General features: G+C 47.5%; 1 long non-coding RNA gene across 1 annotated transcript in view; it reads left to right on the top strand.

Annotated features, from left to right (window-relative positions):
• LOC138658093 (uncharacterized) overlaps positions 1 to 27,868 on the top strand; it is a 159,324-nt gene that overhangs the window by 95,893 nt on the left and 35,563 nt on the right. The window contains exon 2 of the long non-coding RNA XR_011317336.1: positions 6,566 to 6,649. This is a non-coding gene — a long non-coding RNA (uncharacterized lncRNA). The remainder of the gene's footprint in view (positions 1 to 6,565; positions 6,650 to 27,868) is intronic.

Below are 27,868 nucleotides of genomic sequence, written 5' to 3' on the forward strand. Positions count from 1 at the left end.
TATCTTTATCCTTGGAGAAACTACTTACAGTATACACGGGTGTTGCATTTTATGCATAGATGTAGGTGTTCATTCAGGGGTCGTGCACGTGATCGATTATATCAGACAAGTGCTTTCCATGGTTTTCACAGATAGCACTTGGACCCATGATATTGTATGGGGCTGTGCACATGTCCGATCTTTTCCTCAAACTGAGTGGTCTGCGGAAAAAAATCAGAGACATGTCCGAGTGACAGTGGCGTAGCTACTGGGGGGGCAGAGGGGGCCATCGCCCCGGGCCCTGTCACATGATGGGGCCCACCGGGAGCCAGGGCCACTTCTGTGAGGAGGCAGAACACCGCATAGGAGCAGAGCAGTATAATGTCTGCTCCCTTCTGATGTCTGCACGCTACTAGCACAGTGACAGCTGCAGTCTCCTCTCCTGCAGTGAATGGTTTCGCCTTGATGAAGCTTTTCCCAGCTGCAGTTTTTCTTTTCTCCACCCTGTGCACGCTGGGATTGGCTCAGGCACGCTGGGTCCTAGTGCCCACCTGCATTTCACTCACTTCCTGGTCCTGCCTGCAGTGAAAACTTTCTCAGGCTACGTTCACATTAGCGTTACGCTAATGTGCGTCGCTGTTGCGTCGGCGACGCAGCGACGACGCGCCCCTATGTTTAACATAGGGGACGCGTGCGTTTTTTTGTTTGCGTTTTTCGACATGTGCGTCGTTTTCGACGCACGAAAATGCAACAAGTTGCATTTTTCGTGCGTCCGATTTTCGTCAAAAAACGACGCACGCGTCGCAAAACGCAGCGTTTTTGCGCGCGCTTTTGGTGCGTCGCGCGTTGCGTCGCCGTTGCGTTGCCGACGCACCGGCGCGCAACGCTAATGTGAACGTAGCCTAAGTGGGGATGGAACTTATTAGATTTATTAAATTCAGGTATGTCACTGTGAGACCGTTGGGGTATTGTGGGGGCTGAAAATGAGTGAGGGGGGACGGGGTACTGGGGGGGTGAATGTGAGACCATGGGGGTATTGTGGGGGAGGCGTACCTCCCAACCGTCCTGGATCCAGCGGGACGGTCCTGATTTTGACAGTCAGCACCGTGATCCTGGGCGGGACATTTGTTGTCCCGCACTGGTTGGGAGGTGTGTATATCACCCGGTCGGCTCCCTGAGTCCCTGCACCCGCAGAGCAGCACAACACATATCGGCTGCTCTGTGCGCACAGGACCTGTGATGAGGTCATAGGATGGGAGGAGTCAGGGGGTCACATGATCGGGAGGAGTCAGGAGGTCACATGATCGGGAGGAGTCAGGGGTCACATGATCGGGAGGAGTCAGGGGGTCACATGACCGGGAGGACCTCCGTGTACAGGACTCTGCTGGTTGCCATGGCGCCGGACAAGGGTAAGTGTTTATGTGTGAGGTCAGGAGGTGTTTACAGTGTGGATGTAGCAGAGCTGTGTGTGTACGAGGTGTATGGATCGGAGCAGCGTGTGAAAGGTGTATGGAGCGGAGCCATGTGTGTAAGAGGTGGACGGAGCCGTGTGCATGAGGTGTACGGAGCACAGCCGCATGTGTACGAGGTGTACGGAGTGGAGCAGCGTGTGAAAGGTGTACGGAGCGGAGTCGTGTGTGTAAGAGGTGGACGGAGCCGTGTGCGCGAGGTGTACGGAGCACAGCCGCATGTGTACGAGGTGTACGGAGCGGAGCAGCAGGTGAAAGGTGTATGGAGCAGAGTCGTTTGTGTACGATGGGTATGGAGCGGAGCCACGTGTGTACGAGGTGTACGGAGCGGAGCCACGTGTGTACGAGGTGTACAGAGCAGAGCCACGTGTGTACGAGGTGTGCGGAGCAGAGCCATGTATGTACAAGTTATACAGAGCGGAGCAGCGTGTGCAATGTGTATGGAGCGGAGCCGTGTGTGTACGAGGTGTACGGAGTGGTGCCGTGTGTGTACTAGATGTATGGAAAGGAGCCGTGTCATGTGTGTATGAGGTGTACGGAGCAGAGCCGTGTGTGCAAGGTATACGGAGCGGAGCAGCGTGTGCAATGTGTATGGAGCGGAGCCGTGTGTGAACGAGGTGTACGGAGTAGTGCCATGTGTGTATTAGGTGTATGGGGAGGAGCCATGTGTGTATGAGGTGTACGGAGTGGAGCCGTGTGTGTGCAAGGTATACGGAACGGAGCAGCGTGTGCAATGTGTATGGAGCGGAGCCGTGTGTGTACGAGGTGTACGGAGTAGTGCCGTGTGTGTATGAGGTGTATGGGGAGGAGCCGTGTGTGTATGAGGTGTACCGAGCGGAGCCGTGTGTGTACGAGGTGTATGGAGCGGAGCCGCATTTGCAAGGTGTATGGAGCGGAGTCGTGTGTGTACGAGGTGTATGGAGCAGTGTCGCATGTGTACGAGGTGTACGGAGCAGACGCTGGCTGAGTCGGATCGGAGCAGATATTGCTCCTCGCTCTGACACTGACTGGCACAGGAGACACAGAGAGGTCTTTATTAGTGGCGTATCACAGCTGCAGCGACGTGAGCAGTCAGTGGCACGGCTGGATGACACCATTTAGCGCCGTGGGAGTGGAAGCTGCCGGCTGCTGCGAGGGTGCGCAGTGAAAGGTGTGTGTGTGTAGTGATGGAGAAGGCAATGATGGGGGTGGGGTAACCATGTGTGGTCATTATACTGTACCCAGCATCATGTGGGGCCATTATACTGTACAAAGCATCATGTGAGCCCATTATACTGTATGGACCATCACGTGGGGCAAGTATACTATACGCAGAATCATGTGGGGCCATTATACAGTACAGAGCATAATGTGGCCATTATACAGTATGGGGCACTGTGTGGCCATTATACAGTATGGAGCATCATGTGGAGCCATTTTACAGTGAGGAGCATCATGTGTGGCCATTATACAGTACGCAGCATCATGAGTGGCCATTATACAGTACAAAGCATCATGTGGGGCCATTATACAGTATGGAGCACAATATGGCCATTATACAGTATGGAGCATCATGTGTGGCCATTATACAGTATGGAGCATCACGTGGGGCCAGTACACTGTATGCAGCATCATTTGGGGCCATTATACACTATGGAGCATCATGAGTGGCCATTATACAGTACGAAGCATCATGTGGGGCCATTATACAGTATGGAGCACAATATGGCCATTATACAGTATGGAGCATCATGTGTGGCCATTATACAGTATGGAGCATCACGTGGGGCCATTATACTGTACCCAGCATCATGTGGGGCCATTATACTGTACAAAGCATCATGTGAGCCCATTATACTGTATGGACCATCACGTGGGGCAAGTATACTATACGCAGCATCATGTGGGGCCATTATGCAGTACGGAGCACAATGTGGCCATTATACAGTATGGGGCACTGTGTGGCCATTATACAGTATGGAGCATCATGTGGAGCCATTTTACAGTAAGGAGCATCATGTGTGGCCATTATACAGTAAGCAGCATCATGAGTGGCCATTATACAGTATGAAGCATCATGTGGGGCCATTGATACGTACCACCTGGGTCTTTTATGAGTATTGGTATACGAAGCCCCTATACAGGAACCAAAAGCTGCATCACATTTACAGCACCACTCCAGCATTATTTTTTATTTCACTGCTGGAGTGGAGCTGAAAATCCAAGTCCACTGCCCCCAGTCTGATACTCACCTTCTGGCGTCTTCATCTGTTTTTGTCTCTGCTCGGCTCCGTCTCCTGCAGCTTGTGACCTGTCCGTGGCTCCAGTGTTTTATTGAGCAGCGCAGAGGTCACTAATCAATGTGAGTCTGTGGGAGCCTCGTTCTGGCCTCTTTCTCACGCTCAGGCTATGTGCACATGGTGCGGATTGGCCGCTGCGGATTCGCAGCAGTTTTCCATCTGGTTTACAGTACCATGTAAACCTATGGAAAACCAAATCCGCAGTACACATCGTGTGGAAAATACCATGCGGAAACGCTGCGTTGTATTTTCCGTAGCATGCCAATTCTTTTTGCGGATTCCGCAACATTTTACACCTGCTCCTGTATAGGGATCCACAGGTGGTAAAACGCAGGTGAAATTGCACAAAAAACACAGGAAATCCACAGTAAATCCACACACTAATCCGCAACAAGTGCACATAGCCTCTTAGTCTTACATTGAGCGCTTGTGACATAGCTTCTAACTTCTGGACTGTCAGAAGCTGCACTCATAAGTTTGAGCAGCCGCACTGCAGCAGTGCCACAAAATAGTGAATACGACAGAGGATGAGTAAATGACCGGGACATCCAAATCATGACGGTGAGCTGTGAGTCCATCATACTGTGTATATGGGAGCTGCGGGCCCATCATACTGTGTATAAGGGAGCTGTGGGCCAATCACACTGTGTATAAGGAAGCTGTGGGCCAATCACACTGTGTATAAGGGAGCTGTGGGCCCATCATACTGTGTATAAGGGAGCTGCGGGCCCATCATACTGTATAGAAGGGAGCTGCGGGCCCATCACACTGTGTAAAAGGGAGCTGCGGGCCAATCATACTGTGTATATGGGAGCTGCGGGCCCATCACACTGTGTAAAAGGGAGCTGCGAGCCAATCATACTGTGTATATGGGAGCTGCGGGCCCATCATACTGTGTATATGGGAGCTGCGGGCCCATCATACTGTGTATATGGGAGCTGCGGGCCCATCATACTGAGTATAAGGGAGCTGCGGGCCAATCATACTATGTATAAGGAAGCTACGGGTCCATCACACTGTGTAAAAGGGAGCTGCGGGCCAATCACACTGTGTAGAAGGGGGCTGCGGGCCCATCATACTGTGTATAATGGAGCTGTGGCCCCATCATACTGTGATAAGGGAGCTGCGGGCCCATCACACTGTGTATAAGGGAGCTGTGGGCCCATCATACTGTGTATAAGGGAGCTGTGGGCCCATCACACTGTGTATAAGGGAGCTGCGGGCCCATCATACCGTGTATAAGGGAGCTGCGGGCCAATCATACCATGTATAAGGGAGCTGCAGGCCAATCATACTATGTATAAGGGAGCTGCGGGTCCATCACACTGTGTAAAAGGGAGCTGCGGGTCCATCACACTGTGTAAAAGGGAGCTGTGGGCCAATCACACTGTGTATAAGGGAGCTGTGGGTCCATCACACTGTGTATAAGGGAGCTGCGGGCCCATCATACTGTGTATAAGAGAGCTGTGGGCCCATCATACTATGTATAAGGGAGCTGTGGGCCAATCACACTGTGTATAAGGGAGCTGTGGGCCAATCACACTGTGTACAGGGGAACTGTGGGGGACATCATACTGTTTGACAGGAGCTGCAGGCCCATCATACTGTGTATAGGGAACTGTGAAGGCATATTGTGCATATGGGAGCTGTTGGCTCATTACACTGTATATAGTGGGGCTCTGGGGAGCATTATACTTTCTATAGTGGAGTTCTGTCAGCATTATACTGTGTATAGGGGAGCATTGGGCTCATACTATCTATAGGGGAGCAGTGGGATCATACTGTGTAAAGGGGAGCAGTGGGAACATCAAACGGTGTATTGGGGAGTTATAGAATCATCATACTGTGTATAGGGGAGCTGTGGGGGCCTTATACTTTCTATAGTGGAGCTCTATCAGCATTATACTTTCTGTAGGGGAGCAGTGGGAACATCATACGGTGTATTGGGGAGTTATAGAATCATCATACTGGGTATAGGGGAGCTGTGGGGGCCTTATACTTTCTATAGTGGAGCTCTGTCAGCATTATACTTTCTGTAGGGGAGCAGTGGGAACATCATACGGTGTATAGGGGAGTTATACAATCATCATACTGTGTATAGGGGAGCTGTGGGGGCGTTAGACTGTGTATAGGGAAGCTTTGAGCTCACCATACTGTGTATAATGGAGCAGTACATGGGGGAACTTAGTGGACATTATTAAATGTTAAGTGGGCACTTAAGCATCATTGTTATAAGGGCACTCGGAGTATTGTGACCATCAAAGTTGCATATGGTCACAATATGGCGGTAAATTCGATGTTCGTTTTTGTATATAGATTTATTTTCAATAACAGCGCGGTCTTATTCTGAGGTTCCACTATATTCATAATTAGAGTGCGCAACCGTAGCTGTAATCAGGGTTAGCTGGTTAGGGGCCCACTCAGATGTTTCGCCCCCCCTAAGTTGAAACCCTAGCTACGCCTCTGCCGAGTGACATATCAAAATCGGCAATGCAAGTCTAATGGTCTGTGAAAAACTTCAGACCGCACTCTGATGACATCACACACTGACAGAATGGAGAAGGTGGGGAAACATTTCTTTATTTTTTCTCTCCATTTCCAAGAAAAACTGATGCAGCTCAGATCAAACTCTGATAAGAATAATCGGACCGTTTCCTCTGATGGTGCACCTATTTTCACTATGCAGGTTTTGGAGAGAAGTGTTAAAAAGTAGTCACAAATGGTGAAAATCTGAGCTAACAAGTGCAACTTTCCTCTTTTCTGATAAATATAAAAAAGTAGACGTGCAAAAACAGAGAAAATTGTGGTGCAAATCGATGATATATGCTTTACATTTAGGGAATATCACTCCAAGGGGCCCTAAGATTTTGGCTTTCTTCACCCATCGCTTGGCAGAGTTTACCGCAGACAGTCCTATGTAAGGTAAGTGTATGCAGTCGGCCCTTAGGCTTCTCCTAGTGGACAGAACTTTATCATTTTATTCCATGTCTGTTCAAGGGATTTGGAGTTTTGTGTTAGAGAAAAAAAAAGAATAAAAAATGACAGAATGCAGCGGGTGGAGATAGGCCCCCAAAATCCTGGTAAGCTCCGGTCACGCCATTGTTAAGCACTATATAAAATATTTATCCTGAGCGATAGAATAAAGCGCCGGTCCGTTTCCTTTACTTTTCTGCATTTCTTCCACCGGTCTTTGGTAAAGTTCAGTGTTTATTTTTATCAGATGTGGAATGCAGAGAGTCGGCTTCAGTCCTCGCTTTCATTTGTAGCAGCCTTTTCTTCCCGTGCTTGTAAATCTCCAAAACAGTCACATAAATCATACAAATTGTAGAAAAATATTGACTGTACGGTTATGAATTCGTGAATGCTTTTAAAATGCTTGAACGTCGACCGTGACCCCGATCCCGTACGTTGTGCGGCGGCAGAAGAGTAAGAATGGTCGCTCTGACCTGTGATCTTCTGATGAATTTACCAGTGTCTGTACAGATATATCCAGGAAGGATAAAGAGGAACCATAAATCTGACTTTGGGCAAAAAGTTCTTAGCGAGAAGCAGAAAGATAAATGAACCTGGATCGTACAGTGTCCACGGCCAGCACACCATTGCCAGATGGCCTCAAATGCCTTTTCGCACCCACTTTGCCGCCATCTTCACGTATCAGCAATTTCGACTGTTTTCTCAGCAATAATCTCAAGTAACTGTCACATTATACTTGGCATCTGTGCTAAATTATCAATTACCAAACGAAAACCGCGGCCTCCAATGCCATAGATGAGGAGCGAGAGTCACAAAAGTTCTCTTCTCCATTCACAGCCAAAGCTAACATTAAGAATTCAAAGTCACCTAACTACACGGCGGTCCCCCCACCCATCCCCCCAAATTATGACAGTATAACATGAGGCTCCCCTGATTGGCGGGTTTAAAAATTGCAAAAAAGGATATGAAAACTTTTTTTTTTTCCATTTAAATGTAAATACTTTAGAACCTTAGAACAGTTTTTCTTATAATAGGGTGTTATTAAAATTTTTTTTTTGCATTTTTACTGCAGAAGGAGTTGACTGAGGATTCATCAGTGAACTCGTTCCGACAAAGAGTTTGTTACACTTTTTTTTTCTTTTTTTGTGAGTTTCAGCTGATTTATGAATACCTCAACATTCAGCTCATCTTTGATGTGATCTGCGATCATTAACGAAAGAAGATGAGTGACACTAATGCCCGTCAGGTCAGTAGGGATACTTGGTATCGGGTCCGGTCGCAATTAAAAGTGTTGGTCACGGTGGCAGCGACCCGGTCCGTGGCCCTGGGCGCCCAAGTAAAAGGAACAGTCTTTAAGGGGTTGTGGAAATAATGAAAGTTCGTGACGCCACCTGCGGTTTTCGGTGAGAGGTGACCGACGCTGCTTAAAGGGGTCCTCTGGGGGTGATGGTGCTGCAGCAAAGAGGGTGTCACTTCCCACAGGTGAAGCGTGGTCCCCAGGGCTCTCGGTGTGTTTAGCAGGGATGGTGAATGCCAGCAAATAAATGGAGGACACAGGGTTGCAGTCTTTACCTGGTTTACTGGTGTTAAGCAGCCTCAGTCCAGGGTACTGGCAACAGGTGTAGATGGAGTCCAGGCAGCCTGAAGGCAAGTGGAAATCCCTTTGGCAGGTCAGATTGAGAGCCTTCCACTATGCGCTGGTATGTAGTCCCTTGCTGCCTGTAGTTGTCTATCAAGGTCCTCTTTTTTCCCTGTCCAGGGACAGTACCTGCACGGTAGGCAACTTGAGCCGTCTCTTTGGGGTCTCTGTCCACGATGACTCTGGGCTCTGATTGCTACCTCGGGTATTATGTGGGCAAGTCCCTTTTAGTTTCATGCCCTCCGATTCTACAGTGGGACCTGTAGTCCCTCACGGCCTCGGGCTTCCCGTGCACGGTCTCTGCGCTCAGCTTAGAGAGGCCCAGTCGCAGGCCTCCTCTAGCTCCTAAGTCTTTCTGTGCTCCTTCACTGTCTGCTACCAACTGTCAACTGTCTGCTTGTCTGCATCAGACAAACTGACTCCTCCTCCAGACCAGGATGTATATCAGGAAGTTCCCCTTAAACCGGGTTTAGAGCTCCCCCTTCTGGCCTGGAGTTAGAAAGTGTTGCATGTAAGATTACCTGCCAAAGGAATCCCTCCTGTCTCCAGGCATGGCACTACCCTCCCCAAGAGGAAGGCAGCGCCACTGTGGTACCCGAACTCTTGGGGTGCCACATTCTCCCCCATTAAATCCAGTACTCCTGGACTGGGAAAAGAAAACATAAACAAACAGGTTAGGAAAGATGCAAATATTTTGAAAAACATTTCAACAGGCTAACCAGTTACAAACTTTTTCTTCCCTTACGGGAGGCACTTTTGGCTTGAACGTTGTAAAAACAGAATTTATATAAGTACAACTGGTCTTATACCAGGGTGTCCTTGTTCATTAACAACAGTACCAATGCGAGGGGTCCGTCATAAACACCCAACTTAAGTCTTGGGTGGGCTACAAGGCGTACATCCAGACCTGGTGTTCAGCCACACCAGATGGTTTTTGGCTTCAGGTCTGTGAACGAAGCAATGCCCTACCCATGCTGGCAATGTGGGTAGAACCAAAGATGCACCTTGAAGGTGCCAACTATTTACAATGAAGATTTTGGGCAATTCACCGTCCATTACCCTATTGTCCATTTAAAGTTTTTTTTTCAAAAAGCATAATCAAACAATTTAAAACAGATAACAACAATTATTGACAGTTTACTAGTTCCTGTAACGGGCTGGGATCTGACCTTGGGTACTATGGGTTGATCTATGCAGCACAGGCACTGAGGATGATCTGATCAGATTCACTAGTCTTGCTATCTTTGGTATTATGCGCTCTCTTAAAAGGGAATCTGTCACCTCAAAATTCGAGAATGAGCTGTGGCCACCGGCATCAGGGGCTTATCTAGGGCAAACAAAGTAAACCTGTGCAGGAGCCGCAGCAGGAAGAAAAGAAGAGGACGTCATCGCATGAAGATGGGAGGTGCCGACCCGGACCGCGACACCAATCGGACCTGAACCGGGGCCGCCCCTGGTTGAGTATAATCTAACCTGTTTTTCTTATCTTTCAAGGTACATCGGGGGCTTATCTACAGCATTACAGAGTGCTGTAGATAAGCCCTTGATACCGGTGGCTGCAGCTCATCCTCGAATTTTGGGGTGACAGACTCCCTTTAAGGCTATGCTACTGGGAATTCTAGGTAGCACAGGTGTACTTGATCTCCTAAGAGTACTGTTACTCACTGTGGGAATGACAGTATTAACCGATAGCAGGGGGTGGATTCTCTGATTTCCACTGCTGGTGTGACGTCTTCTGCTTGAGCCCGCTGGTGTAGAGTCTCTTCTGTTTCAGGATGGTTTCGAGTCACATCTTGTTCTGGTATTTCCAACTGGGAAAAAGTCAAAACAGGCACCACTATTGCTTGATTTACCTGAGTCTATGACTGGGGAAAATCTCCAAGAACGGTATGGATTCTCTTTTCCTCTTCTTCCGTGGGGTGAGAAGCACCTGGGTCTTTCTCCTTGTCTACTTGTCTCTCAGTTTGTCAGGGCACACTTTAAGATGATCCCTTGATACCGCAGTCGAGGTTTCTCCTCCATCTTTGCTTATTAGACACACTTTGGTGTTATCAAAGTTTGATAATAAGATGGTATATGGTTCTGGTTCCCACTGGTCATCAAGTTTGTGCATTCTTCTTTTTCGCTTTTGCAATTGTTCACCTGGTGACAAGGGAATTGGAGGAGCATGCTGATTATAGTTTCTCTCTTGTTTTTGTCTTGCCTGGGACAAGCTTCTTTCCACACACTCTTGTACTTGGCGGTATTTCCGCTGTCGCTCAGTATCCCAATCTGCATCTAGTGAGGTTGCTTCTGGTGTTAGGACTCCCATATCAAGGTCCACAGGTAATTTGCTAGATCTTCCTCTCATCAGGTAGGCTGGAGTGCAGTTGGTGGAATTCACTGGAATATGATTATATAGGTCTACCAAATCTGGCAACTTCTCTGGCCACAAGTTTCTCTCTTCCAAAGGCAAGGTTTTCAGTAAGTCGATTACAACCTGGTTGATCTTCTCACACATATGTTTGGTCTGTGGATGGTACGGCGTTGTTCTTATCTTCTTGCATCCGTATAGGTTGCAGAACTCCTGGAATACTTCCGCTTCAAAGGCTGGGCCTTGGTCAGTGAGTGCCTTTTCAGGGTATCCGTGTGGCCGACAAAAGTGTTGTTGGAAGGCTTTGGCTGCCATCTTCGCTGTCTGGTCGTTGACAGGCACGACTACCAGGAATCTGGAGTAATGGTCCACAATGGTCAGAGTATAGGCATAGCCTGACCAGCTTGGGGTTACATAGTTACATAGTTACATAGTTATTAAGGTTGAAGGAAGACTATATGTCCATCTAGTTCAACCCATAGCCTAACCTAACATGTTGATCCAGAGGAAGGCAAAAAAACCCCATGTGCAAAGAGTAAGCTCCACATTGGGGAAAAAAATTCCTTCCCGACTCCACATACGGCAATCAGACTAGTTCCCTGGATCAACGCCCTATCAAGGAATCTAGTGTATATACCCTGTAACATTATACTTTTCCAGAAAGGTATCCAGTCCCCTCTTAAATTTAAGTAATGAATCACTCATTACAACATCATACGGCAGAGAGTTCCATAGTCTCACTGCTCTTACAGTAAAGAATCCGCGTCTGTTATTATGCTTAAACCTTTTTTCCTCCAACCGCAGAGGATGCCCCCTTGTCCCTGTTTCAGGTCTATGATTAAAAAGATCATCAGAAAGGTCTTTGTACTGTCCCCTCATATATTTATACATTAAAATAAGATCACCCCTTAGTCTTCGTTTTTCCAAACTAAATAGCCCCAAGTGTAATAACCTATCTTGGTATTGCAGACCCCCCAGTCCTCTAATAACCTTGGTCGCTCTTCTCTGCACCCGCTCCAGTTCAGCTATGTCTTTCTTAAACACCGGAGACCAGAACTGTGCACAGTATTCTAAGTGTGGTCGAACTAGTGACTTGTATAGAGGTAAAATTATGTTCTCCTCATGAGCATCTATGCCTCTTTTAATGCATCCCATTATTTTATTTGCCTTTGTAGCAGCTGCCTGACACTGGCCACTGAATTTAAGTTTGTCATCCACCCATACACCCAGGTCTTTTTCATTGACGGTTTTGCCCAGAGTTTTAGAATTAAGCACATAATTATACATCTTATTACTTCTACCCAAGTGCATGACCTTACATTTATCCCCATTAAAGCTCATTTGCCATTTATCAGCCCAAGCTTCTAGTTTACATAAATCATCCTGTAATATAAAATTGTCCTCCTCTGTATTGATTACCCTGCAGAGTTTAGTGTCATCTGCAAATATTGAAATTCTACTCTGAATGCCCCCTACAAGGTCATTAATAAATATGTTAAAAAGAAGAGGGCCCAATACTGACCCCTGTGGTACCCCACTGCTAACCGCTACCCAGTCCGAGTGTGCTCCATTAATAACCACCCTTTGTTTCCTATCCCTGAGCCAGCTCTCAACCCACTTGCACATATTTTCCCCTATCCCCATTATTCTCATTTTATGTATCAACCTTTTGTGTGGCACCGTATCAAAAGCTTTTGAAAAGTCCATATACACTACATCCACTGGGTTCCCTTGGTCCAATCTGGAACTTACCTCTTCATAGAAACTGATCAAATTAGTCTGACATGAACGGTCCCTAGTAAACCCGTGCTGATACTGGGTCATGAGGTTATTCCTCTTCAGATACTCCAGTATAGCATCCCTTAGAATGCCCTCCAGTATTTTACCCACAGTAGAGGTTAAGCTTACTGGCCTATAATTTCCGAGTTCAGTTTTTGTCCCCTTTTTGAATATTGGCACCACATTTGCTATACGCCAGTCCTGTGGCACAGACCCTGTTATTATGGAGTCTTTAAAGATTAAAAATAATGGTCTATCAATGACTGTACTTAATTCCTGCAGTACTCGAGGGTGTATCCCATCCGGGCCCGGAGATTTGTCAATTTTAGTGATTTTTAGACGCCGCCGCACTTCCTGCTGGGTTAAGCAGGTGACATTTAATTGGGAATTTTTATCACTAGACATTTTGTCTGCCATGGGATTTTCTTGTGTAAATACTGATGAAAAAAAGTCATTTAGCATATTGGCTTTTTCCTCATCCTCATCCACCATCTCACCCAGACTATTTTTAAGGGGGCCAACAATATCATTTTTTAGTTTCTTACTATTTATGTAGTTAAAGAATATTTTAGGATTATTTTTACTCTCTCTGGCAATGAGTCTCTCTGTCTCAATCTTTGCTGCCTTGATTTGCTTTTTACAGAATTTATTTAATTTTCTGTATTTATTTAATGCCTCCTCACTACCTACTTCCTTTAATTCTCTAAATGCTTTCTTTTTGTCACTTATTGCTCCCCTTACAGCTCTATTTAGCCATATTGGTTTCCTCCTATTTCTAGTATGTTTATTCCCATACGGTATATACTGTGCACAGGTCCTATCCAGGATGCTAATAAACGTCTCCCATTTTCTTTGTGTATTTTTGTGTCTCAGGATATCGTCCCAGTTAATTGCACCAAGATCCTCTCTCATCCGTTGGAAATTTGCCCTCCTGAAGTTTAGTGTCCTTGTAACCCCTCTACTACACATCTTTTTAAAGGATACTTGAAAACTTATTATTTTGTGATCGCTATTTCCCAAGTGACCCCCAACCCTTATATTTGATATGCGGTCTGGCCTGTTGGTTAATATTAGGTCTAGCAGTGCCCCCCTTCTTGTTGGGTCCTGAACCAGTTGTGAAAGGTAATTGTCTCTCATAATTGTCAAAAACTGATTACCTTTGCTGGAACTGCAGGTTTCTATTCCCCAATCTATTTCAGGGTAGTTGAAGTCCCCCATAATAATGACTTCTCCTTGAGTCGCAGCTTCATCTATTTGCTTTACGAGGATATTCTCCATTGCTTCCATTATTTTTGGAGATTTATAACAAACCCCTATCAGTAATTTATTATTTTTTCCCCCTCCCCTTATCTCCACCCACAGGGATTCTACATTTTCATTAAATTCACCTATATTATCGCGCAGGATGGGTTTTAAGGATGATTTTACATATAGACACACCCCTCCCCCTCGCTTATCTGTACGGTCATTTCTGAACAGGCTGTAGCCCTGCAAGTTAACAGCTCAGTCATGGCTCTCATCCAGCCACGTTTCAGATATCCCCACCATGTCATAATTATGCTCCAACAACATTAGTTCTAATTCGTCCATTTTGTTGGCGAGGCTTCTGGCATTAGTATACATGCACTTTATGTTCCTCTCTGTACTTTTATTTCTTAAATTATTAACTGTTCTGACCCCAACCCCCATGCCACCGCCACCCCCAACTTCCTTATTTGTGCCCAGGTCTCTGTCTGCACTATCTTCCCCTCCTATAAAATGAATACCCTCCCCCCCAATTCCTAGTTTAAACACTCCTCCAACCTTCTAGCCATTCTCTCCCCCAGCACAGCTGCACCCTCCCCATTGAGGTGCAGCCCGTCCCTAGCGTAGAGCCTGTAGCCAACTGAGAAGTCGGCCCAGTTCTGCAGGAACCCAAACCCCTCTTTCCTACACCAATTCTTGAGCCACTTATTAACCTCCCTAATCTCCCGTTGCCTCTCTGGCGTGGCACGTGGTACCGGCAGTATTTCGGAAAATACCACGTTGGAGGTCCTTGCTTTCAGCTTGCAGCCTAATTCCCTGAAATCATCTTTAAGGACCTTGGGGTTAGCTTCACGTTGTCTAACGCCACCAGTTCAAGTGGCTGTTTGGTGACTATGGGCTGTAGGGGGAGCCCCCTGCCTGTCACGGTCCTTTCTGCGCAGGTTGCATGGGCCACACTCTCGGTACCACTTTTCAATGCCTTTTCTAATGCCAATCCAATAGAACCTTCCACGGAGTAGGAGCTCTAACTTCTTCCATCTGAAGTGTCCTGCTGCATCGTGGTACACTTCCATGACCATTGGTGCATCTTGTCTCAGGACCACCACCTACCAGACCCACTCGTGGGTGCGTGGGTCAATATTCTTCTGACACAGCTTACCATTGTAGATAAACAATTTGCCCTTCTCCTTCCACAGCTGTTGAGTTTCTTGTGGACCATCTGGACCAGGGTGTGAATCGGCTTGCGTCAGCAGCTCTTTTACCAGATGGACTGCTGGGTCACTATCCTGCGTCTCTGGCCATCCATAGTGGGGCAATGGGTTCAGCGCGGCTTCTCGCTTGTTCCTCACATGATGGGAATACTGAGTCACCGCGGGGCAATGGAAAGCTGGTAATGCAACCTCTTCAAGTGCTTCCGGATCTTCCCCAACTTCTGGTAAATGGGGCATCCTGGACAGCGCATCAGCATTTGCGTTCTTGTGCCCTGCACGGTACTTGATGGTGAATTCATAGTTGGACAACCGGGCCATCCATCGCTGCTCCAATGCACCTAGTTTTGCAGTTTCCAGATGGGCCAGCGGATTGTTGTCCGTGAAAACGGTGAATCTTGCTGAGGCCAGGTAGTGCTTTAATCACTCTGTTACCGCCCAGACTATGGTGAGGAATTCCAGCTTGAAGGAACTGTAGTTTTCGGAGTTCCTTTCAGTGGGACGAAGCTTCCTGCTGGCATAGCTGTTATGGACCTGGTGGTTAGGAGCACCCGGCACGACCTGAAAGTTAAACTGACACAGGACAAGCTCTGGGATGTGGGAGCTCTGCTGACCGCAACCCCTAATCCTATCACAACAACTAGAAATAGCCGTGGAGCGTTCCTGACTCTCCCTAGACGCCTCTTCACAGCCTAAGAGCTAGCTAGCCCTAGAGATAGAAAATAAAGCCTACCTTGCCTCAGAGAAATTCCCCAAAGGAAAAGGCAGCCCCCCACATATATTGACTGTGAGTAAAGATGAAAGTCACAAACGCAGAAATGAAACAGGTTTCAGCAAAGGAAGGCCAGACTTACTAAACAGACAGAGGATAGGAAAGGTATCTTTGTGGTCAGCACAAAAAACTACAAAAGACCACGCAGAGTGTGCAAAAAGACCTCCGCACCGACTAACGGTGCGGAGATGCCACTCTGCATCCCAGAGCTTCCAGCTAGTAAGGCAAAATCATGATATCCAGCTGGACAAGGCAACAATGAACAAATAATAACTGGCAGGAACTTAGCTTCTGCTGGAGTAGACAGGTCACCAGAAAGATCCAAGAGCGAACTGAACAAATGCAGGAACATTGACAGCTGGCATGGAGTAACGATCTGAGTGGAGTTAAATAGAGCAGCCAACCAAAGGATAAATCATGTCACCTGTGGAAGGAACCTAAGAAGCAGCAGCTCCACTCACAGCCACCAGAGGGAGTCCATGGACAGAACTCGCCGAAGTACCATTCACGACCACAGGAGGGAGTTCGACAACAGAATTCACAACAGTACCCCCCCCTTTGAGGAGGGGTCACCGAACCCTCACCAGAGCCCCCAGGCCGATAAGGATGAGCCAAATGAAAGGCACGAACTAGATCGGCAGCATGAACATCAGAGGCAAAAACCCAGGAATTATCTTCCTGACCATAACCCTTCCACTTGACCAGGTACTGGAGTTTCCGTCTCGAAAAACGAGAATCCAAAATCTTCTCCACCACATACTCCAACTCCCCCTCGACCAACACCGGGGCAGGAGGATCAACGGAGGGAACCATAGGCGCCACGTATCTCCGCAACAACGACCTATGGAATACATTATGGATGGCAAAAGAAGCTGGAAGGTCCAAACGAAATGACACAGGATTAAGAACTTCAGAAATCTTATATGGCCCAATGAAACGAGGCTTAAACTTAGGAGAGGAAACCTTCATAGGAACATGACGAGATGACAACCAAACCAAATCCCCAACACGAAGTCGGGGACCAACACAGCGCCGGCGGTTAGCGAAACGTTGAGCCTTCTCCTGGGACAATGTCAAATTGTCCACCACATGAGTCCAAATCTGCTGCAACCTGTCCACCACAGTATCCACACCAGGACAGTCCGAAGGCTCAACCTGCCCTGAAGAGAAACGAGGATGGAAACCAGAATTACAGAAAAAAGGAGAAACCAAAGTAGCCGAGCTGGCCCGATTATTAAGGGCGAACTCAGCCAAAGGCAAGAATGACACCCAATCATCCTGATCAGCAGAAACAAAGCATCTCAGATATGTTTCCAAAGTCTGATTAGTTCGTTCGGTTTGGCCATTAGTCTGAGGATGGAAAGCCGAAGAAAAAGACAAATCAATGCCCATCTTAGCACAAAAGGACCGCCAAAACCTCGAAACAAACTGGGAACCTCTGTCCGAGACGATGTTCTCCGGAATGCCATTGTCATGATCCAGTTCTGAGATTATGTTCAGCTCTCTTGTCTCTGGACTGGTCATGTGGGAGTTAATCCTCTCTGCCTCACCCTGGAGCTGGATGTGCTATTTAAGTCCTCTGCAGCCTGGGGGCCAGTGTCAGCTATAAGTTCATCCTGCACTGTTTGAGCTCCTGACCTGATCCCTGTTCTAAGTGTACCTCTTTGCCTCTGACTGACTGCACCCGTTTGTTACTTATTCTGACCTTTGGCCTGTACCCCGACTCTGTCTTACGCCTCACGTTTTGGTTACCACGTTCCCGGTAGGTTCTGACATCTTGCTTTCCCCCGACGATTCTCTGCTCGCCCCTTCTGTACCGCGCTGCTATCTCCGTGTATGACCTTGGCTTGTTTCATGTCCCTTTCATTACCTGTGACACCTGTGTTGTTGTTCAGTGTAGCTGTGCTGTGTGTGCAGCCTCCTTTCCTTATCCAGCACCCCCTGGTGGAGATTGCTCCATACTGCACTGCAGCAGCACATCACAGCCATGCAAACGAACCACATGCTGGAAAAACAATGGCACCAAATCAGAGGAGGAAGGCAATTTAGACAAGGGTACCAAATGGACGATCTTAGAGAAGCGATCACAAACCACCCAAATGACCGACATCCTTTGAGAAACAGGGAGATCAGAAATAAAATCCATGGAAATATGCGTCCAGGGCCTCTTCGGGACTGGCAAGGGCAAAAGCAACCCACTGGCACGAGAACAGCAGGGCTTAGCCCGAGCACAAGTCCCACAGGACTGCACAAAAGAACGCACATCCCGTGACAAAGAAGGCCACCTAAAGGATCTAGCCACCAAATCTCTGGTACCAAAGATTCCAGGATGACCAGCCAACACCGAACAATGAACCTCAGAGATAACTCTACTAGTCCATCTATCAGGGACAAACAGTTTCTCCGTTGGACAACGGTCAGGTCTATCAGCCTGAAACTTCTGCAGCACGTGCCGCAAATCAGGGGAGATGGCAGACAAAATTACCCCCTCTTTAAGAATACCCGCCGGCTCCGGAACACCCGGAGAGTCAGGCACAAAACTCCTTGACAGGGCATCAGCCTTCACATTCTTAGATCCCGGAAGGTATGAAACCACAAAATCAAAACGGGAGAAAAAGAGCGACCATCGAGTCTGTCTAGGATTCAACCATTTGGCAGACTCGAGATAAGTCAAATTCTTGTGATCCTTCAAGACCACCACGCGATGTTTAGCTCCTTCAAGCCAATGTCGCCACTCCTCGAATGCCCACTTCATGGCCAACAACTCTCGATTGCCAAGATCATAATTGTGCTCAGCAGGCGAGAATTTTCTAGAAAAGAAGGCACATGGTTTCATCACCGAGCCATCAGAACTTCTTTGCGACAAAACGGCCCCTGCTCCAATCTCAGAAGCATCAACCTCGACCTGAAACGGGAGCGAAACATCTGGCTGGCACAACACAGGGGCAGAAGAAAAACGACGCTTCAACTCCTGAAAAGCCTCTACAGCCGCAGAGGACCAATTGACCACATCAGCACCTTTCTTGGTCAAATCAGTCAACGGTTTAGCAATACTAGAAAAATTAGCGATGAAGCGACGGTAAAAATTAGCAAAGCCCAGGAACTTCTGCAGGCTCTTCACAGATGTCGGCCGAGTCCAATCATAAATGGCCTGAACTTTAACAGGGTCCATCTCGATAGTAGAAGGGGAAAAAATGGAACCCAAAAATGAAACCTTCTGAACTCCAAAGAGACACTTTGACCCCTTCACAAACAGGGAATTCGCACGAAGGACCTGGAACACCATTCTGACCTGCTTCACATGAGACTCCCAATCATCCGAAAAGACCAAAATGTCATCCAAATATACAATCACTAGATTGTGGCCCGATTCTAACGCATCGGGTATTCTAGAATATGCATGTCCCCGTAGTATATGGACAATGATGATTCCAGACTGTGCCCGTCGCTGATTGGTCGAGGCAACCTTTATGACATCATCGTCGCCATGGCAACCATTATGACATCTACGTCGATACTGTGCCCGTCGCTGAATCAGAAACGTGAGATGTCTACGTCCTTTATGACATCATCGTCGCTTTGCCCGTTGGTGATTGGTCGAGGCCTGGCGGCCTCGACCAATCAGCATCGTCGCTGTGCCCGTTGCTGATTGGTCGAAGCCTGGCGGCCTCGACCAATCAGAGACGCGGGATGTCTACGTCCTTTATGACATCATCGTCGCTGTGCCCGTTGCTGATTGGTCGAGGCCTGGCGGATCGCATCGGGTATTCTAGAATATGCATGTCCCCGTAGTATATGGACAATGATGATTCCAGAATTTGCGGCAGACTGTGCCCGTCGCTGATTGGTCGAGGCAACCTTTATGACATCTTTGTCGCCATGGCAACCATTATGACATCATCGTCGCTGTGCCCGTTGCTGATTGGTCGAGGCCTGGGGGCCTCGACCAATCAGAGACGCAGGATTTCTACGTCGATGCTGTGCCCGTCTCTGATGCCTGGCGGCCTCGACCAATCAGAGAGCCGGGATTTCCAGGACAGACAGACAGACAGACAGACAGACGGAAAAACCCTTAGGCAATTATATATATAGATGAATCTATCCAGGTACTCTCGGAAGATGTCATGCATAAAGGACTGAAACACAGATGGAGCATTAGAAAGCCCGAATGGCATAACCAGGTACTCAAAATGGCCCTCGGGCGTATTAAATGCTGTTTTCCATTCATCACCCTGTTTAATTCGCACAAGATTATACGTCCCTCGAAGATCTATCTTGGTGAACCAACTAGCCCCCTTAATCCGAGCAAACAAATCAGACAGCAGCGGCAAAGGATACTGAAATTTGACTGTGATCTTATTGAGAAGGCGGTAATCAATACAAGGTCTCAAAGAGCCATCCTTCTTGGCCACAAAAAAGAACCCTGCTCCCAATGGTGACGACGACGGACGAATATGACCCTTCTCCAAGGATTCCTTTCTGAAAATTGCCGCCAGGGCACACTCATTCCACTGAGTAAGCACAGATCACTTTCTAAACTTCTGACAGTACACCTCCACTTCATTCTGACCCTGACACAAAGCCAGCAAGATTTTCTGTGCCTGATCCACTGAATTTGGTTCATCATAAAGCAATCCAAGCGCCAGAAAAAACGCATCAACATCACGCAATGCAGGATCTCCTGGCACAAGGGAAAATGCCCAGTCTTGAGGGTCACCAGAGGAGCGGGGTTTCAAAGCTAGAAACAGTTTATAATTATTTTTGAAATTCAAGAACCTAGATCTATCCCCAGAAAATAAATCAGGAATAGGAATTCTAGGTTCTAACATCGGATTCTGAACCACAAAATCTTGAATGTTTTGTACCCTTGCAGTGAGATGATCCACAAAAGAGGACAGACCTTGAATGTCCATATCTACACCTGTGTCCTGAACCACCCAAAGGTTTAGGGGAAAAGAAAGACAAAACAGTGCAAAGAAAAAAAAATGGTCTCAGAACTTCTCTTATCCCTCTACTGAGATGCATTAATACTTTGGGCCAGCTGTACTGTTATGGACCTGGTGGTTAGGAGCACCCGGCACGACCTGAAAGTTAAACTGACACAGGACAAGCTCTGGGATGTGGGAGCTCTGCTGACCGCAACCCCTAATCCTATCACAACAACTAGAAATAGCTGTGGAGCGTTCCTGACTCTCCCTAGACGCCTCTTCACAGCCTAAGAGCTAGCTAGCCCTAGAGATAGAAAATAAAGCCTACCTTGCCTCAGAGAAATTCCCCAAAGGAAAAGGCAGCCCCCACATATATTGACTGTGAGTAAAGATGAAAGTCACAAACGCAGAAATGAAACAGGTTTCAGCAAAGGGAGGCCAGACTTACTAAACAGACAGAGGATAGGAAAGGTATCTTTGCGGTCAGCACAAAAAACTACAAAAGACCACACAGAGTGTGCAAAAAGACCTCCGCACCGACTAACAGTGCGGAGATGCCACTCTGCATCCCAGAGCTTCCAGCTAGTAAGGCAAAATCATGATATCCAGCTGGACAAGGCAACAATGAACAAATAATAACTGGCAGGAACTTAGCTTCTGCTGGAGTAGACAGGTCACCAGAAAGATCCAAGAGCGAACTGAACAAATGCAGGAACATTGACAGCTGGCATGGAGTAACGATCTGAGTGGAGTTAAATAGAGCAACCAACCAAAGGATAAATCACGTCACCTGTGGAAGGAACCTCAGAAGCAGCAGCTCCACTCACAGCCACCAGAGGGAGTCCATGGACAGAACTCGCCGAAGTACCATTCATGACCACAGGAGGGAGTTCGACAACAGAATTCACAACACATAGCCAATTAATATTTCTTTGCCTTTCTTCACCTGGGACAACACTGCTCCCAAGCCCACATTGCTGGTGTCTGTGTAGAGCACAAATGGTTGGTCATAGTCAGAGTAAGCCAGTACTTCATCTCCTGTGAGAGCCAACTTCAACCGAGTGAGGGATCCTTCCAGGCTGTCATTCCACTCAAATGTAGGACCCTTGTTCTTGGTCTTCTTGGATTGGCTCACTAACAGGTCTACCAAAAAGGGAAAAAATAGAATGGCGCTAAGAAACAGTCCACTTATTGGTGGAGTAGGTGGACTCTGAATCAGCGACACGAAATGGCCGTAGTCCTGTTCTTTTGTCTGCATACCTGCATTCGTCCTGCCCTCAAGAACCGTGTCCATGAAAAGCTTCCTTAAATAAAGGACTTAGTTTTTGATGACATGGTAAATGAGTGTTGCTGCTTTTTTCTCTATTTTAGATCACTAACAGGTCTTGCAGGGATGTGGCTATCTTAGTGAAGTCCTTAATGAACCTTCGGTAGTAGCCTACCAACCCAAGGAACTGCCGGACTTCATGGATGTTACTGGGTTTCGGCCAGTCCCTGATCACGATGACCTGGTGAGGGTTTGGTGCCACTCCTTCAGCGCTTACCACATGGCCCAGGGACTGTACTTTGGGCTTTAACAGGTGGCATTTGGACGGCTTTACCTTCAGGCCAAAGTTAGACAGAGCTTCAAACACCTCGGCCAGGTGCTTCAGGTGGTCTTCATATGTCTCGGAGAAGATGATGACATCATCCAGGTACTAGAGGACAGTTTCAAAATTCTTGTGCCTGAGACAGCACTCCATCATCCTCTTGAATGTCCCTGGTGCATTGTATACTCCGAACGGCATGTAGTTGAAATCGGAGAGGCCCATCGGTGTCGTGAAGGCAGTCTTTTCCTTATCCACCTGCCAATACCCACTAGTGAGATCTAAAGTGGAGAAATAGCGGATTTTAAAGCAGCTAATGACTCTTTGATTCTGGGCAAAGGGTATGCATGCTTTTGTGTAATGCGGTTTATCTGCCTGTAATCAACACACATCCTCATTGTACCATCCTTTGTCCTGACGAGGACTAATGGAGTGGCCCAGGGGCTACAACTGTCTCTGATTACCCCAGCCTCCTTCATCTCTCACAACATACTTTTGGTACATTAGTAGTGAGCTGGAGGTACATGCCGGTACCTCTCTTTAATAGGCGGATGATTTCCAGTGGGAATATGATGCTGAACCCATTTTACCTGCCCAAAATCTAGTGGGTGTTTGCTGAATACCCGCTCATACTCATGGACCACCTTGTTTTTGGTGTGATGGGGTAGAGTCAGTGCCCATATGCAGGGCTGCCACTAGGAATTTCAGGGCCCCATACTGGCAAAATTTTCAGGGCCCCTTAAGACTCCGCCCAGGCTCCACCCCAGCCCCGCCTCCACCCCTCGAACTGTCAACAGCCCCACCGCTGTCTCTTGCCAAAACTCCACTTCTCACAAATCACACATTAACAGTTCCCATTACCAGATCAAACACATAGCCAGCAGCTTTTGTTTTGGCCAAAAGGTTTTTTTAAATTTGAGACGACAACAAGGTAGACTCTTTTGGCCGAGCCCTACTCTACTCTAATCTATTAAACATTTGTTAAAATATGCAATACAATTTAGGTGTATTTTTATTTATTTTTCAATTGACCAATAATACCACATACAAGGGACAAATACCACAACACCATGACCAGACACCATATTATCACCACATAGTGACCTATAATACTATCTACAAGGAACAAATACCGCCACACCTTGTGCAGACCACATATTACCACCACAGTGACTGAACAATATCACATACAAGGGACAAATACCACCGCAGCATGTCCAGACCACATATTACCATCACATGGTGACCAACTACATACAAGGAACAAATACCAACACAACATGAACAGACCACATATTACCACCACACAGTGACCGAATAATAGCACATACAAGGAACAAATACCGCTACACCATGGCCGGACAACATATTACCACCACATTGTGACTGAATAGTACAATACTGATCATTAATAAAAAAAAAAATACTATCACCATAAGTGCCATTATACACAGGAGATCTGTACTTAGTATGCAGTGTGTGTACAGGTAATACAGTGGTCGCCGATGCCATTATACACAGGAGCTCTTCATATAGTGTCAGTGTACATGTAATACAGCGATCACTAGTGACATTATACACAGGAGCTCTGTATATAGTGTATAGTGTACATGTAATACAGCGATCACTAGTGACATTATACACAGGAGCTCTGTATATAGTGTATAGTGTACAGATAATATAGTGATCACTAGTGACATTATACACAGGAGCTCTGTATATAGGGTACAGTGTACATGTAATACAGCAATCACTAGTGACATTATACAAAGGAGCTCTGTATATAGTGTATAGTGTACAGATAGTATAGTGATCACCAGTGACATTATACACAGGAGCACTGTATACAGTATACAGTGTATGGCGTCAGTGTACAGGTAACATACTCACCAGTGACGTCTCTAGCTAAAGTCCTTCATCTTTGCGTTTCTTTTTAATCCAGCGCAGACCGCTATCACTTCTTTCTGCCAGGACTCGTCTCATCTGCATAAAATAACACAGTTATCTAGAGCACCGCTTCCAGAGCACATTCCCCATTTTTTCCCTTTCTTCTACACTACACATCTGACTACAGACGTTCACCCACCATTAATATATAATTGGTTATTATGCAACCCACCATTCCAAATATAAATTATAATCCGCCACTGTGCCCCCACTATCTGTATATAGCCACTTTCCTCATTTAATATATAAATTAATTAGCACCTGTATTCTTCCAATTTATTACCAGTTACTTTATCCTCAACGAACCCACTATGTACCTCCCGCTCTAACCCTTACCCCAATTCATTATAGTTACATGCCCCTTCTGCCTCAATTCATTGCCACGTCTTCTCTCTCTCCCACCCTCTATTCATTATCAATTGATCTTCCCCACCCTCAAAATTCATTATTTGCTCTCCCCACCTTCAATACATCATTTGCTCTTCCCACCCCCAAGTTCAATTCAATTGCTGTCCACGTCCCTCACACTCACTTCATGTGCAGTCCCCATCACCCCCACTTCATCATTTAGTCCCCTATCATCATTTAGTCCCCTATCCCCCCGTCACTTCATCTGCAGTCCCCCTTACTTCATCATTTGCAGCCCCCTATCATTTCATCATGTGCAGAACCCCCTCAAACACACTTCATCATCTGCAGTCCCTATCACTCCCACATCATTACCTATCCCCATCCCCCCCACATCATTTGCAATTCCCATCACCCCCACATCATTTGCAGTCCCCATCTCCCACATCATCATTTGCAGTCCCCATCACCCCCACATCATTTGCAGTCCCCATCACCCCCACATCATCATTTGCAGTCCCCCCACATCATTTGCAGTCCCCATCACCCCCCATCATCATCTGCAGTCCCCATCACCCCCACATCGTTTGCAGTCCCCCAACATCATTTGCAGTCCCCATCACCCCCACATCATCATTTGCAGTCTCCATCACCCCCACATCATTTGCAGTTCCCATCACCCCCACATCATTTGCAGTCCCCATCACCCCCACATCATTTGCAGTCCCCATCACCCCCACATCATCATTTGCAGTCCCCCAACATCATTTGCAGTCCCCATCACCCCCACATCATCATTTGCAGTCTCCATCACCCCCACATCATTTGCAGTCTCCATCACCCCCACATCATTTGCAGTTCCCATCACCCCCACATCATTTGCAGTCCCCATCACCCCCACATCATCATTTGCAGTCCCCCCACATCATTTGCAGTTGCCATCACCCCCACATCATCATTTGCAGTCCCCATCACCCCCACATCATCATTTGCAGTCCCCCAACATCATTTGCAGTCCCCATCACCCCCACATCATCATTTGCAGTCCCCCAACATCATTTGCAGTCCCCATCACCCCCACATCATCATTTGCAGTCTCCATCACCCCCACATCATTTGCAGTCCCCATCACCCCCACATCATTTGCAGTCCCCATCACCCCCACATCATCATTTGCAGTCCCCCAACATCATTTGCAGTCCCCATCACCCCCACATCATCATTTGCAGTCCCCCAACATCATTTGCAGTCCCCATCACCCCCACATCATCATTTGCAGTCTCCATCACCCCCACATCATTTGCAGTCCCCATCACCCCCACATCATTTGCAGTTCCCATCACCCCCACATCATTTGCAGTCCCCATCACCCCCACATCATTTGCAGTCCCCCTCACCCCCACATCATCATTTGCAGTCCCCCAACATCATTTGCAGTCCCCATCACCCCCACATCATCATTTGCAGTCTCCATCACCCCCACATCATTTGCAGTCCCCATCACCCCCACATCATTTGCAGTCCCCATCACCCCCACATCATCATTTGCAGTCCCCCAACATCATTTGCAGTCCCCATCACCCCCACATCATCATTTGCAGTCCCCCAACATCATTTGCAGTCCCCATCACCCCCACATCATCATTTGCAGTCTCCATCACCCCCACATCATTTGCAGTCTCCATCACCCCCACATCATTTGCAGTCTCCATCACCCCCACATCATTTGCAGTTCCCATCACCCCCACATCATTTGCAGTTCCCATCACCCCCACATCATTTGCAGTCCCCATCACCCCACATCATCATTTGCAGTCCCCCAACATCATTTGCAGTCCCCATCCCCCCCACATCATCATTTGCAGTCCCCATAACCCACACATCATTTGCAGTCCCCCAACATCATTTGCAGTCCCCATCACCCCCACATCATTTGCAGTCCCCCAACATCATTTGTAGTCCCCATCACCCCCACATCATTTGCAGTCCCCATCACCCCCACATCATCATTTGCAGTCCCCATCACCCCAACATCATCATTTGCAGTCCCCATCACCCCCACATCATCATTTGCAGTCCCCATCATCCCCACATCATTTGCAGTTCCCATCACCCCCACATCATCATTTGCAGTCCCCCCACATCATTTGCAGTCCCCCCACATCATTTGCAGTCCCCATCACCCCCACATCATCATTTGCAGTCCCCTATCCCCCCTTCACTTCATCTGCAGTCCCCCTTACTTCATTTGCAGCCCCAATCATTTCATGTGTAGTACCCCCTCAAATACACTTTATCATTTGCAGCCCCCTATTATTTCATCATGTACAGTACTCCCTAAAACACACCCCATCATCTGCAGTCTCACTCCCCCCCACCTCACCTCACCTATTAAAAAAACAAAAATGTTTTTTATACTTACCTCAGTCGTTCCCGGGGCGTCTAGTGTTTCCAGCAGTGAAGCAGCAGCTAGAATGTATGGGCTGCTGAGAGGACCTGACAGGAGCCCCTACATTTCTAGCACATTTCACTACTGAGACAGCTAGAATGTATGGGCTGTAGTCAGGACCTGCAGGGAGCCCATACATTCTAGCCACAGCCGAGCAGGAGCTGTGCAGCCGACTAGGTGAGACGCCGTGCACAGCTCCAAAAAGGCTCCCGGGCCCCAGCGCCGCAGTGCACAGTATTTTACTGCATGATGGGGCCCGATCAGTAGAAGCACAACAGTGGGGCCCTGGATATGCGGGCCCCTCTGTGTACTGCTGCTGACCGGGCCCCATACAGCAGTAATGGCTGTAATGCCCTGATGGCGGCCCTGCCCATATGTAACTTCTGACACCAATCCTCCATCTGTCCTGCAGAGCCATTGTCCTCCGCCTGGTCAGACAGGACCAAGGGTTTTGTTGCTTTTATTGCACTATCATTAACAGTAAACAGTTTAGCGAGTGTGGCATATCTGGGTAAGTGGACCTCTTTCTCTCCACAGTTAAGGACACATATCGGTACCCTCCCCTTGCGGACATCAACCACCCCTCTGGCTGTCAGGATGGTGGGTCTATTGTCTGAATACACAGGTTCTACCAGGGCCTGGCAGTCTTTACCTCTGAGGCCTATTGCTGCCCAACACCATATTAACATTTCACTCCTGGGGTATTGCAAAGGGGATCGGATCACTCACTGTGACGCTGCCAATTTCTCCACCAGACAATTTTACCTGCTGTCTCTGCACCAGGGCTCTGATTTCTTTTTGCAGGACATGCTGCTCACTGGAACCAGCAGTTTCAGCTACCTGTGGTAACAAGACAATAACCTCGGCAAGACAGTTTTCAATTACATTAGTACCTAAGGTCATCATGGGGTTAC

Source organism: Ranitomeya imitator, chromosome 1, assembly GCF_032444005.1.
Source record: "Ranitomeya imitator isolate aRanImi1 chromosome 1, aRanImi1.pri, whole genome shotgun sequence".
Taxonomy (NCBI): Eukaryota; Metazoa; Chordata; class Amphibia; order Anura; family Dendrobatidae; genus Ranitomeya; species Ranitomeya imitator.